The following is a 12928-nucleotide window of genomic DNA, read 5'->3' as shown; positions in this document are numbered from 1 at the left end:
CAAAAGAACAGCAGGATGTTCTAAAATAGAGGGTCCCGATTTTTGCTTTTTTAACTTAAGGAAAAAGGAAGAACAACAGCAAACCCTTACAATTACAGCATGTTCTTTCGGTGGTCTCTAGATCTTCACTGGTTTAAAACACACACACACACACACACACACACACACACAAGCTAAAAGAGCATGCCCTGTTGTGTACAGTATTTGAAGGGAAGCCTTGTTTCTTCTTCTAGGCACAAGCATTGTTGGCTCCCCTTCATCTAACCCCTTGCTGACCCTCAGGCCCTCTAACTCTGCCAGATCTAACTGTAACTTGTCAATGGGGAAGGGGTCTCTGTGCAGGCCCCTGGTGGCTTTAGGAAGCTGTCCACTCTGGAAGATCAAGTCTGGTCAAGCCACCATCTCTTCTTTCCACCAGGATTCCCTCTTCACTGGATGACCCTCTACCCTCATGTTCTTTGGTCCTCGGGCTCTCCAGCCCTGTTGGAAGTCAGATCAACTCTGCACTCCCAGGCTGCCCTCCTCCTGGAGGGTCCCATGTCTCCTCCATTCCTACAGCGACACTCGATCCTGAGTTCTCCCCCATGCAGTGCTAAGAAGATGATGTCATGTTCTTTCTCTCACCAAGCTCATTCCAGGAGATGCTTGAGACAGATCTTGCTAAAAGGAGCTAGTTGTCTGCCGTGTGTGCCTAGCTCACAGACAAGGGCCACTGAGTCCAATCTGGAGTGTTTGGGAGTTTTTTTTCCTGAAGAAGGCAGCGAAGGAATCCTGTCGAAGGGGTTCGGTTGCTTTCCTTCCTCTGCCTGCTATAGATGAAACTGCCTGGCTCACTGGCTTCACTTGTTTCCATCCGTTGTCTCTCAGGTCCTCTCTCCCAGCCCCAGGGCCTTGGCATATCCTAGTCTCTCTGCCCAGATGTTCCCCGTACCAGCACTAACTCATTTTGCCACTAACCTCAGTTCAATATGACACCCCATGCTCACGCCCATGCCTGAGCCCCCTACCTCAGGGCACCCTGGGAGGCAGACACAGTGCAACATGTAACTGTGGGTCCCTAGAGCTGGCTTCTTTAGGTCTGACCCTAGCTTCTGCTACGTATTAGCCCCATGAGTTTGAGTAGGTGTCTTAAGTGTACCTCAGTTTCCTTATTAATAAAATGGATGTATTAATGTTTGCCTCCCCCCACTGAGTACCTGTGAGGACTAAGGGAACCAAGTGAATGGCTCACACACTGTCCATTCAGGGATGCATGATTTACTGTGTGGGGAGATAGTAGACCGCATGGCCACTTACAAACTGACCTTGCACATGACTGGCTATGACTGGCTACTCCAGGGAACAGCCAATCCCTAAAGACGCAGTCTGAGCCCTTGTTCATTACCTCCTCTGCTGCCTGGGTAAGGCTGGATGCTTTGCTAATATTTTTTGGAGATGAGGTAGGCATGAAGCAGGGCAGAGGGACTTATTTGGCCTTGTGATGTCAAATCCAGACCATAGGGCTTGGAAGGGGCCTTTAAAAAAAGCCCTGTCATCTAAGATGCTTCTCTCACATCTGCTGGACTGTGTGCCATAGGATTCCCATCTCAGGCTGGGTAGTTCCTGCCTATTCCTGTCCCCTGCGGGGTTGGCTGGAACCTGTTCTTGGAGGTTTCTATCTTGATTTAAAGAAAGAGAAATCCGGCACACCTCCCATCAGAGGGCGGTAGAACAAATGCAGTCACAACTGGGCGAAGCTGAGCCTCCAGCACGACCCTGAGTTATCCCTGTAATTCCCATCTCCATGGCAACAAGTCTGGACTACACTTTCAGCCGGTAAGACTGGGCAGCTGCTCAATTCCTCATCCACAGGGGAGGGTAAAGACTCCAGGGTGTGGTTCTCTCCTCAGCCTCTACCTCATTAATTCTTCAGCATGAGTCCAGAGGGGGCAGTGGGGAGGGAGAGTGGGAATGGGAGGGGATCACAAACATGCAGTGAGATAGGGCCCCATCCTAGACTCAACCCTTGCTGCAGAAGGATAAAGGCTGCCAGCACAGAGGTAACCTGCAACAACCAGGTATGCGGTCAGGTAGATGCTGTTGGTGACACCCCAACTCCACCTCCTTCTGCAGCCAAGATGAGCTCTGGTCATTCAAGGCTCTGCAGTCAAAGGCTGAACCCTCATCTCACTGAGACTCAGCCAGCTGGTTACAACCCATTCATATCCATAGAGATCTTGCCTTATCAGTCATCTGGTCTGTGCCGCTCTGAGCTAGGAATTGAGGTGCAAGGACCAGCCACATATGGCAGGACCATTAGTAAGCATACTAGTAGGGTGAAGGGAGGCCGAACCCCATAAGTAAGCTTTCCGATTTGAGGGTAGCAGCTGTACAGTCTAGAGGGCAAAGCACAGTACAGACAGCACACAGAATGCTGTGCCCTGTATGTGCCTACCTGGGCAGGGCCCAGTTTCCTCTTGAAGCATGCATAAGAAACTGCTGGCAGAATTTGCCTTCAGGGAAGAGAGGTAGGTGGCCATAGACGTAGCACAAGGGACTTGCTGGTCAGTTTTGTCCTTGTCACTGTTTGAATATAGTATGAGGTATTAATGAATCATTATTCAATTGTCACTGAACCACTACAGGGTCTGGAATGGCAGGTTTTGGAGTCAGTATCTCTAACAAGTCCCTGAACGGTGCCAATAGCACTGGACCATGCTTTTTTTTAAAATTTATTTATTATTATTTTCTTTATTTACATTTCAAATGCTATTCCGAAAGTTCCCTATACCCTGCTCCCCTACCCACCCACTCCCACTACTTAGCCCTGGCCTTCCCCTGTGCTGGGTCATATAAAGTTTACAAGACCAAGGGGTCTCTCTTCCCAATGATGGCTGATTAGGCCATCATCTGCTACGTATGCAGCTAGAGACACGAGCTCAGGGGGTACTGGTTAGTTCATATTGTTGCACCTACAGGGTTGTAGCCCCCTACAACTCCTTGGGTTCTTTCTCTAGCTCCTCCATTGGGGACCCTGTGTTCCATCCACTAGCTGGCTGTGAGCATCCACTTCTGTGTACATGCTTTAAAATGTGACCTATGAGCCGGGCGTGGTGGCGCACGCCTTTAATCCCAGCGCTCCGGGAGGCAGAGGCAGGCAGATTTCTGAGTTTGAGGCCAGCCTGGTCTACAGAGTGAGTTCCAGGACAGCCAGATCTATACAGAGAAACCCTGTCTTGAAAAAAAACCAAAAATAAATAAAAATAAAAAATAAAATAAAATAAAATGTGACCTATGGAAGCAAAGTCCATAGAAAGAGTGGGAGGTCCCCCTGCAGCCCTGAAGCTGAGCCTAGACAGTGGAGTAGATTGCCTGGCACAGCCGGTCTGGTTCTCAGCCACGGTGCATCTCCTAACCGCACAGCTGCCAATCACAGAATCGCCCATTCAGGCCAGACTTGGCTCCTGAACTTAAGGAACCTATAGTTCAGGCTCGCAGGTCCCAAGGGTATGCAATAAAGGAGGTGCACGGTGTGGGGATTACAGAGGGTAACATCTGATTCTCCCAGAAATAATAAAATAATATAAAAATACAAAGGCTAGGTTGACCAAAGGTGGCCCTGAAATATAGACAGTTTATTTCCTACAAGCTGACAGCTTGCTAGCTGCCAGGCACTCTGCTCAGATTCTACAAGCACCAGGATTTAAAACCACCCCCAACAATTCAAGACAGGATCCCTGCCACCATGTGAGCTCTGAGTCGATAGGACAGCCACATGTCCTTAAGGGCAGAAAGGCCTCCAACGTCGGCATGACATTCCAAGAGCAGACCACTGAATGCCTAAAAGCCGAGAGGGAGGCAGGGGAGGAAGGCAGTTGTGGGTCCAGATTGTGTTCAGGCTCCCTGGGGAGCTTAGGTCCCTTAGATGGAAATATGCCACCCTCAGATGAGAAGAAGGCCAGGGTGAAGCCCATTCCTGGGCTCGGGCTCCATCTGTCTAAATAGGCCGGAAGCCATGCTGACTGCCTCGGGGGTGCTCTGAGAGCAGCTGCCTGCTCAAAGCAAGCTGCTTCAGTGATGGGTGGTGGAAGCCAGATGGTTGACGATGCTGGTCTAGTTTGCACAGCCGCCTCACAGGGCCCATGGAGCAGCAGAGTCGGGAGCTCATGAGGGTCCTGGGACTCTCGTCTACAGACCTAGTGATAAAACCCAGCCCTGGAGGGAAGCAGAGCCAAGTGGTTAAGGGACTACAGGAATTGCGGTCACACCCCACACTTTGTTCCTCCTGTTCCCGTATGACTCTGCAGAGAGGGGAGGGGTCACTGACATCAGCCAGAGCTAGATGCCTGCCCGCCCACCTGGCTTTGCCCTTCCTCAGCTTGAGATTCAAAAAAACTACTCGGACTCAAAGATGGAGCCACAGAAAATACACTCTGCCTAAAGCTAGAGGCATTCTAATTAGACTCAAAGAAATACTAGCCTGGATTGCTGAAGGGAGTAGTAACTATTTCTGGAGAAGAGAGACCTATTCTTCTGCCTGTGACAATCTGGGGAGAGAGTGATTCCCTCTTCCCCTCCCTCCCCTTCCTTTTTTTTTTTTTTTGTCTGTTCACATTTCTCTTCTGCCTTTTGGTGTCCAAGTGGATCAAAGGCTCACCCTGTTTGTCCTACTGTGAAAGGGGGCTTGTAGGCATGGACACAGTTCAGCCCAGCGTTTCCTGAGCCAACACCTGCTGGAGGTGGAAGAGGCCAGGCCAAGGTCCCAGCATGGATCCAGGTGGCAGGTCAGACAGTAATTGCAGGACAAAGGCAGGACAAAGCAAGGTATATGCAGAAGCAATGGCCTTGGGGATATAGAGATGCCCAGGCTAAAGGGACAGGCAGTGAGGACTTCTGGAGGTCTCATTTGTAAGTAGAGAGTCTACAGTGATAGACACCATTAGAGAGGAGGGTGGAGAGGAAGATATTAAAAAATGAGTCTTGGCTATGGAGGCCCAGAGAAAAGGGTCTGCTGAAAGACAGGCAGACTGGACAGAGCACAGGCTCCTAAGACAGCCTGGCTGGTCTGTGCCTTATGGTGTAGATAGTGGGGAGCCATGGAAATAGTGGAGAAAAGATGTGATGTTGTCTGGGTCTGGGGTTAGTAGGGTTTCTAGACTTTGCTCCTGTCCTAAGGCCTTGATTTTGAGTCCTGAGACCCACCAGGGACTCCCGAGGGAAACAGTGTGGGCCTCAGCGATCACAGTGTTGTTAACATCTGCCCTGGTGACCCTAGTTTGTGAATTAAATTTTTTTTAAAGATTTATTTATTTATTTTATGTATGAGGACACTGTAGCTGTCTTCAGACACACCAGAGAAGAGCATCAGATCCTATTGCAGATGGTGGTGAGCCACCATGTGGTTGCTGGGAATTGAACTCAGGACCCCTGGAAGAGCAGTCAGTGCTCTTAACCACTGAGCCATCTCGCCAGGCCTAAATTATTTATTATATTTTTTTTAAAAAAATTTAATTTGGATATTTTTAAAATTACGTGTAGGTGTATCTGCCCACATGTGATTATATGCACACGTGTACAGGTGTCTGTGGATGCCAGAGGCATCAGCTCCCCTGGAGTTTGGGTTACATATGGCTTGTAGGCACCTCCAATGAATCCTGGGGACCAAAATCAGGTCCTCTGGAAGAGCAGCTAGTGCTCTTGACTGCTAAGGAGCTCTCCAGCCTCCTAGAGGCCCTATGTAATGACAGCTCTGAAGCATTCTTGACACCCCTATCTTTCTCTGGGTTTTTGTTTGTTTCCATCTTTCTTGTTTTTTTTCTTCCTAACGTACTTCATATCTAGACTTTGTATTGCTTTACCAGGCCTCATGGTATATTCCCATAATCTTGGCACTTGAGAAGCTGAGGCAGGAGCATTGACACAATCAAGAGCTTAAGGTGCTTATGATTGCCCTGCCATTCTCCAGCAGCAGGACTGAGACCTAGGAGGACAGGGTTGTGCCTCGTTCACACGCGTCTGACCCCAGTGCCCAGTCTACAGCCCCAACCCAAGCACAAGCACCCTGTTGTTGAGCTGGTGAAAGGAAAGCCTGCCCTGTGGGGACCAGCACAGCGTGGTCCGCTCCGTTTCTGGCACCACACCCTCACTTCCTAGGGCTTGGCAGTGCCTGAGCCTCCTGGTGGAAAAATCTCAGAGAAAATCAGGCAGAACTGTGTCATTTCCCTCCTTGCCTCTCACCCTGCCAGGAATCTTGGAAGCTTTGGACTGATCCTCCTTCGCCCCCGTCTGATCACCATCATCGTCTGTCGACCTGGAAGGGAGCCCATAGCCTGCAAGGCACAGTGCACCTAGGGAAAGTGAGCAGGCTGCAGGACACCATGCTGAGAAGAGCAGCTTTGAGATGAAGCTGGCCCCTTGCAAAGGTGCTGGCTGGCTGCCCCACTGTAGGGGCCTCTACCCTCTGTAGGGAAAAATACTCTCTCCATACAGATTGACAAATAGACTTAGAGAAGCTCATGGTCATGGCCAGCCAACACCTCTGCACTTGAAAAAGAACTTGGTTTTAAGTGCTATTCCACCAAGCTCCAGTCCCTTCCTGGTGTGCAGCCTCTCTTTCATGGAGACACAGGGGAAGAAAAGAAAGAGAAGGAGGAGAAGGGGGGAGAAGGAGGAGGAGGGGAAGGAGGGGGAGGGGGAGAAGAAGAAGAAGAAGAAGAAGAAGAAGAAGAAGAAGAAGAAGAAGAAGAAGAAGAAGNAGTCACAGGACCAGAAGTCCAGACCTCTGAGCCAGGGCCTTTTCCCAGTGAGGTCAGCCTGACACACCTATTGAGGAGATGGCCCATTTCTGTCTTGTCTCCTGGAGTGGATTCCTTGCCCAGGGTTCTCTTTCAGGCCTGGCTGCCACCCTACATTCTTGGGCACCATGGGGCCTCAGAGAATAGCAGGCTCCTGTGCTACAGCTCTCTTCAAGCTTAGTTCATTACTGAAAGCCTTAATTTTTCAAAACAAAGACACACTGAGAACTGCTGAATGCTCCTCGCAAATGTTTCACTTATTATAATCTTTAAAATGGATTTCTGAGTTCAAGGCCAGCCTAGACTACAAAGTGAGTTCCAGGACAGCCAGGAACCCTGTCTCGAAAAAAAAAAAAAAATGTTATTCACACGACAGAGGTGGGTGTGGTAGATTGAATGAAAAAAAAAAGGAAATTAAAAAAATTTAAAACATTAAAAAAAGAACAAGAAGGAGGAAGAGTAGGAGTCAGAGGAGTCGTCGAAGAAGAAGAAGAAGAAGAAGAAGAAGAAGAAGAAGAAGAAGAAGAAGAAGAAGAAGAAGAAGAAGAAGAAGAAGAAGAAGAAGCAGAAGCAGAGCATTCTCTGTCCAAGGTGCTGATTCTGGGTACTTTCTGCCAACCTCCAGCAGCCCAGAGCTGAAGGAGCCAAGGACAATGACTTCATGTCTACTGTCTGGCCTGAACTTGAAAGAGTGTTGCAGTCTCTATCTGTTTTGGGCAGTGGCCATCTGACCTCTCCTCACTCTGATGTGGACAGAGCTGACGTCTAGAAAGGACTAGTGTACGTGCAGCCTCATGGACCCAGGTGAAACCAGAGCCACACTTATCCGGTGGACCCTGCAATCCACATCCATCCAGACTTGCTCATATCCGGGTTATGGTCAAGAAGCAGAACTTGAATTAAACCTTCAAGCTGGGGTGGGTAGCTGCAGATGGCTACACCCCATTACTTGAGAATTCAGTACACCACCTTGAGGATGAAAATCCTGTCTCAATAGATATTGTTTCCTTATACGTGTATAACATAAACAATATATATTCAGTTTACATTTTCAAGACCCTTAAAAGCCAGGTGAGGGTCTCATTATTAAGCAGGCCACAGGGAGCCATGGGTAAGATGGCTACTCAGCACTTTGGGGAAGTTAATCCACTAGCAAAGTATGGCTGGGAGAAAAAAAAAAGTGAGGCTTTTGTGATGAGCAGAGCTTACTGAATCCTAGGTGCTGTTTCAAGCATTTTACAGATATGAGTCTCTTTAATCCTAAGTGGCCGTAGGATTCTACTATTTCCCCCAGTTTATGGGTAGAAATGGAGATACCCAAAGATGGTGAAGCTGGCAGCTTTCAACAAGGTTCACAGCTGCTCTCCACAACCACCTAGATGGGAGGGAGCAGGGTTGGACAGTGAGACCTGAAGGGGACAGAAGTCAGTGCTGCCTACAGCCAAGGCCACCTGCCCTGGAGAGTTCTCCTGGGAAAAGGAAGTCGCAAGGGCTACAAAAAAAGCCACTGAGCACTTTGTACAGAGAAAGAACTAGATCTAAGATGACCTTAATGGATAACGACGGAAGTCACAACACCCTTGGCCAACAGCACATACAGGACAGCGTTTTCTCCGTGAAAGAGAGAGACCTTAGATGCTCTCAGCTTCCCTGCTTAGCCTCCAGGGCTGCATTGTCCCCTCTCCAAGATTCAACCAGTAGCATTCCCATTTCTGAAACGAGGAAGAAAAATCTTCTAGACACTCACTTGACTCTTAACACATTCTACCTTCAGATGCTGGACAAAGGAGTGTGAGCTGGTTGGGGTGGCCAAGTCTGGTAGAGGAGAGGAAGGGTACCCAGGGAAGAGGCTGGGCTGAGGCCAGCAGGGAGGAGGCGGCTGAAACAGAAAGCTTCTATGCAGAGTTGATGCGATTATACCCGATTCCTCTGAGACACTCAATACCAACACCTGGATTCTCTGTTGATACTAACCAAAGATCAAGAAGTGAAGGAGGATTGAAATGGATTAGCTAAGCTCAATAAGATTCCTTCCAGTCCCTGAAGTCTGAAGATGCTGTCTTTATCCTTTCCAGACAACAGGGTTCCCAGAGTTAGGAAGTGTTCAGAACATTGCCTGGCCCTGCCCTGAGTCTGCTCCCCATACCGGAGCAGCTGGGCAAGACCCTCATTGCAGAGGTCCCAGCTAGGAGCTCAGCCTGCAGCATTGCCAGTGAATAGAAGAAAGCTACCCACAGCTCTCGAGTTTCTCTCAAACTTCAGGGGCCTGAGCTACTCTCTGTCCTGTGTAGAGGGCTCAGGTCCCTGCTGGTCCCTTCAATCAGGGTATGGTTAAGGGCCTTTTCTCAGCTGCTGACTGACACACCCCAGGCTATGGGATAACAATATGGCCACATTTCCCACGGTTGCAATGTTGGGGCTGAGAGAGAGTGACAGGGGTGCCTACCTGGGGCAGCAGGTGTTGGTGAGAGCTCAGGTTGAAAGGCTTGCCCCTGGTCCTTCCAGTTCTCGACCAGTCTCTGCGAAGAGATGCTTCCAAGTGACCCTACAGTCTTCCACCAGTTCTTGACGACTAAAGTGGTTCCTCCAGAGCTCTGTGGCATAGGGACAATAGAAAACCCTCAGGATAGGCAGGCATGGATCCCAGTCCTCTGTAAACAGCTCCTCCCCAAGTCCAAGCTGGCCAGGCCCCTCCTAGATCCAAGGTGCTTGTCAGCATCTTCTCACTGGGCCAGCCTGGAGAGCTCTGGTAGGGTGAAGGGCATCTCGGAGGCGTGGCCTGAGTGAGCTGTCCCAGCTGAGCAGAGGTCAGGGACAAGGAGGAGGACAGAGGTGGGACAGTACACTGGGGTTTCAGTCCACTGTGGTTTTGACACTTGTCCCCTAGTGAAGTTAAAGCATCTTGCTTTCTTTTACTGTGATGGGAACTTCAGCCTGGATTGCTGAGTTCAGTGCTGAGAAGAGGGGAGGTCACATAGGGCCACAGTCATCTTCCTTCAGAGTCATCTGAGAAGACCTTACTGAAATGCCTGTTGAAGGGCCCTCGCCTGGTCCACTAAGAACAAATGTCCAGGAAAGTATGCAGGGATCTGCACATCTGCATCTTTATAATAGAGACACGGGAAGTAATAATACTCAATGCATATTCTGGGAGAAACCAGCCAAGTCCACGGACGAGACTTGTATAGCTCACACAGCATCCTTGGCTCTTTTCTTAAAAGCAACTTCGGGGGAGCCCAAAGTCTGCAGAAACTAGCAGCAACTCTGGGTAGCTTGGGTGACGCATCTCTAGATTTTATTTTTCCTCTTAAGACAAAAAAATGAAAGGAGGGTTAATCTCTAATGGACCCTTCAAGATCTGACATCGCCAATAAAAGAAGAAAACAACCCACAAAAAAGAGAGCTTAAATGGAAATTCAGGGCGATGTCCTTTGGTGACAAGAGCACTTACCCAGCGTGCACAAGGTCCTGGTTCTGATCCCCATCACTGGCAACAAAGGAAAAGAAGGAAGCTTGGGGCGAGGCATTTTAAATAGTTGTCTCCCTGGGCAAGTTTTGTTCTAAAATGCTCCTTTTAGATTCTGAAAGCAACGCGCTATGGAAAGGGCCCACTCGAGGTAATTACACGATGGGCATGAGAGATGCCCTTGCCTTCCCAGCGTTCTGTTGCACTTCTGGACACGGAGATAGTTAATGCCTCTACTGTAGCTTTCTCTGAACTTCCCCAAACATGGACGAATGTGTGCTCATCCCAGTGTCTTCACAACCCTGCTGCTCTCTGCTCTGTCCATTGATACACGCCGCCCATCTCTGCATCCAACATCTTCAGATTTCAATAGCACTCCACCGAACCAAACCCTGCCCTTCACACCACAATTCCAACCTCTGCCGCATGCTTAGGCTTACACCCCTTTCTGTAACTGTGCCTGACCTTGAACTCGCTGTGAAGACCAGGCTGTCCTGAAACTGGCCATCCTCCTACTTCAACCCCTCCAGTGCTAAGATTATAGATGCTGCGTTCATCCATGCCTGGTTTGTTTCCCTGTTTTTCATGCAGGAAGCTGCAATAAGCATTTCTGGAGTTAACTGTAGAAACCCCTAGGTTGAAGGTTATGCATCTCTTAAATTCTAATATATGTAGCCAAGCTGTCCTGCGATAATGAAGCAGCTTGTATGTCCCAGCAACACATGCAACTGCTGCTGTCTCTGCACCTTTAACATCATGGTTAACTTTGTAGACCAGGCTGGCCTCAAACTCATAGAGATCAGCCTGCCTCTGCTTCCCAGGCACTGGGATTAAAGGTGTGCACCACCACACCAGGCACATAGTCACCTTTTAAAGAACATTTTTCAATATGCCGTCTATCAATTATTTTAACTAGGATATCTGAATATCCTAGTTAATGTGGCAACGCTTTTAGGCACACCATTTGCACCTAGCTCACTCCTATCTCCTGTTAAACTCTTCGGCTTTGGCAATATGAGTTGAAAAGTCATCGCTTCTCATTTCAGAACTCCTCATTGCCACAAGGACAGATATTTCTTTCTCTCTCTCCCCTCCCTCCCATGCCTACACTCTCCTCTCTCCTTCTCTCTATCTCCTCTCTCCCCTTTCTCTCTCCACTCTCCCCTCCACCTGTCTCTCTCTTCTCATTCCATCCAGCAGCTCCTGAATACACACTTTCCAAGCATTTGTGGGACATTCTCCAGCCAGAATACATCACGTTTTGGGTAAACTGTATAGAACAATGTTGGTGATGTACACTCCCACACATATGCACAAACACTCATGGACACACATACACATTAAAATCAAACACATATCAATTTTCATCAAATACCCTTTAGGCCCTTGCCAGGTGTGGTGTTGTATGTTGATAATTCTAGCATTCAGGCAGAGGATGGTGAATCTGAGGATCTGAGGTTCAAGATCATCATGGACTATATAGTGAGTTAGCCTGAGCTATGTGAAATCTTGTCTTCAAAGGTCAAGAAGAGGGACTAGAATGATGGCTCTGCAATTAAGAGTACTTGTTGCTCTTGCAGAGGGCCTGGGTTTGGTTTCCAGCCCCCACCTGGTGGTTCCCAACCATCTTTAACTCAAGCTCCAGGCACACCCTCCATGGGTACCAGGTATGCAAATTGTGCACACTCAGACAAGCAGGAAAAACACTCAAATACAGAAAATAAGATAAATCTTTTAAAAATTAATCAAGAGGGGGCTGGATGGATGGCTCAGTGGTTAAGAGCACTGGTTGCTCTTCCAAAGGTCCTGAGCTCAACTCCCAGCACCCACATGGTGGCTCACAACCATCTGTAATGGGATCTGATGCCTTCTTCTGGCCTGCAGGCATACCTGCAGGGCACTCAAACATAACATATAAATAAAAATGTTATTACAGTTGTAATCAGTAAGTAAATAAAAATACTTTAAATCTATTATTTAGCTTATAGATTTTATACCAAGATTCACAGATGAACATTCATTCTGATATTTAATTTATGAATTATGAATGTGTGCCATACACCAGCTGTTCTGCCTTTGTTATCAGTGTGGCACTAGCCTCACAAAACGGTCTGGATTCTTTCCTTCCTTCCCTAAGATCTGCAGTGGTTAGTGGTGTTCAGCTACCTGACGGTTCGACAGACACTGTCTAAACTTGGCTGTTTTAGGGTTTTTTGAGGACTTGGTTCCTTCTATAATTATTAGTTTGTTTGGGTTTGCAGCTCTTCTGAGTCAATCTGATTATTTACCCTTTTCCAGAAAACTATTGTTTCAGCTAGCTTTCGATTGGATTTGCACATGGCTGAACTCGGTGTTCTCTGAGAACTCTATTTTCTCTCTACCAGTGGCTGTTTCCTTATTTCAGTGTGGAACTTCATCTGTTCGCCTCACTGCTTTGTCAGCCCTCCTTAGGTCAGCCAGACTTTAAAAGGAATCAAATTAGGGATGGAGAGATTGCTCAGTGACTGAGGGTGTGTACTGCTGTCCCATGGGACCTGAGTTGGTTTCCCAGCACCCATATCAAGCCATATCAAGTGACTCACAACTGCCTATAACTCTAGTTCCAGAGGAAGCTGATTTTTTGGACTTCACAGCATATATACATATATATATATATATATATATATATATATATATATATATATATATA

General features: G+C 48.1%; 1 protein-coding gene across 2 annotated transcripts in view; it reads right to left on the bottom strand.

Annotated features, from left to right (window-relative positions):
* The window catches only part of Tmem63c (transmembrane protein 63C), a 66760-nt gene that overhangs the window by 45517 nt on the left and 8315 nt on the right, over nucleotides 1-12928 (bottom strand). For both annotated transcript variants that reach the window (XM_021202339.2, XM_029541236.1), the window contains exon 2: nucleotides 9220-9367. The gene's annotated coding sequence lies outside the window, so the exon portion shown is untranslated. The remainder of the gene's footprint in view (nucleotides 1-9219; nucleotides 9368-12928) is intronic.

Source organism: Mus pahari, chromosome 7 (genome assembly GCF_900095145.1).
Source record: "Mus pahari chromosome 7, PAHARI_EIJ_v1.1, whole genome shotgun sequence".
Classification (NCBI taxonomy): domain Eukaryota; kingdom Metazoa; phylum Chordata; class Mammalia; order Rodentia; family Muridae; genus Mus; species Mus pahari.
Note: the sequence above shows the minus strand (reverse complement) of the source record. Positions and strands in the feature narration are given on the sequence as shown.